Source organism: Cucurbita maxima, unplaced genomic scaffold (genome assembly GCF_002738345.1).
Source record: "Cucurbita maxima cultivar Rimu unplaced genomic scaffold, Cmax_1.0 Cma_Scf00045, whole genome shotgun sequence".
In the NCBI taxonomy this organism is placed as follows: Eukaryota; Viridiplantae; Streptophyta; class Magnoliopsida; order Cucurbitales; family Cucurbitaceae; genus Cucurbita; species Cucurbita maxima.
In genome coordinates, this window is record NW_019272061.1 from 626,327 (window position 1) to 627,581 (window position 1,255).

Below are 1,255 nucleotides of genomic sequence, written 5' to 3' on the forward strand. Positions count from 1 at the left end.
CTATGACCTATATGGGTCACGACCTCATGTATTTATAGATGTGCATGATGAGAATTACATGGTGGGTCTTGATCTATGGTAGCAAACCAGACAATCAGTAGATTCTCCTTATAACAAACGAGGAAATCAATAGATTCTCCTTAATCCATGGTAACAAACCAGGAAATCAGTTAAATTATCTTACTATGTATAGATATGACCTATTCTAGGCTTAACACCCCCTCAATCTGGACTATGTAATACTAAGTTCAGATTGACCATAAAACTCCTAAAAGAAGGAGCTGGCAATGGCTTTGTCATGATATCTGTGAGCTGATCCTTGGAAAATATGAGTCGTACATCAAACTGACGAATTGATACTCGTTCACGAACGAAGTGATAATCAACCTCAACATGCTTCGTCCGTCGATGAAAGATTGGATTGGCGAATAGATAAGTGACACTAATGTTGTCACACCACAAGCTAGGCGCTCGTGCTTGCGAGATCCCGAGCTCACGCAAGAGGACTTGGATCCAGATTAATTCGGTAGTGGCATCAGCAACCGCCTTGTATTCGGCCTCCGTACTAGAATGAGAAACTGTCAATTGTTTTCTTGAACTCCAGGAGACAAGATTACCACCAAAGAAAATCGCATAGCCTCTAGTGCTTCGACAGTTATCAGGATTCCCACCCAATCAGCATTCGAGAAGGCACTAAGTAAATCTGTGTTGGACTTTGTAAGACAAAAGCCCATATCAATAGTATCATGTGGATAACCAGTAGGACGAGAGGACACACCACCTTAAGAACGGCCACGTGATCCCTCGCCCACGTTTCTTTTCCTGACCACCACGACCAGCATAATTGGCTGAAGATCTAGAATTTAACTGAAGTTCAGCCTGATGTTGTAGTTGGCGAGCTTCAAACGCCAATAGATGTGCAAACACATCATCAAGCGTGAGGGTTTCACTCTTGGTAGTCATCGACATGACGAAAGGATCATAGTTAGGGCCAAAACCAGCAAGGAGATACGCGATCACGTCATCATCCCGCAAGACAGAGCCAGCCCAGACCAACTCGGTGGCCAGCCCTTTGATCTTGCTAAAATAATCTGCAGCAAACAGATCGCGTTTCTTGGACGTGGCGAGTTCAACACGAATCTGAATAGTTCGAGCATGAGTTGACGATGAAAACATCCGCTGCAGGGTATTCCACACCTCCTTAGACGTAGTAGCGGCAACCACATCATGAAGAATCTCCTCAGACATGGAGGAG

General features: G+C 44.4%; 1 non-coding gene across 1 annotated transcript; it reads right to left on the reverse strand.

Annotated features, from left to right (window-relative positions):
• Positions 1 to 898: 898 nt before the first annotated feature.
• On the reverse strand, positions 899 to 1,038 carry LOC111470499. Its single transcript, XR_002715045.1, has one exon. It is a non-coding gene; the product is annotated as a small nucleolar RNA Z247 (small nucleolar RNA).
• Between the last annotated feature and the right edge of the window lie 217 nt (positions 1,039 to 1,255).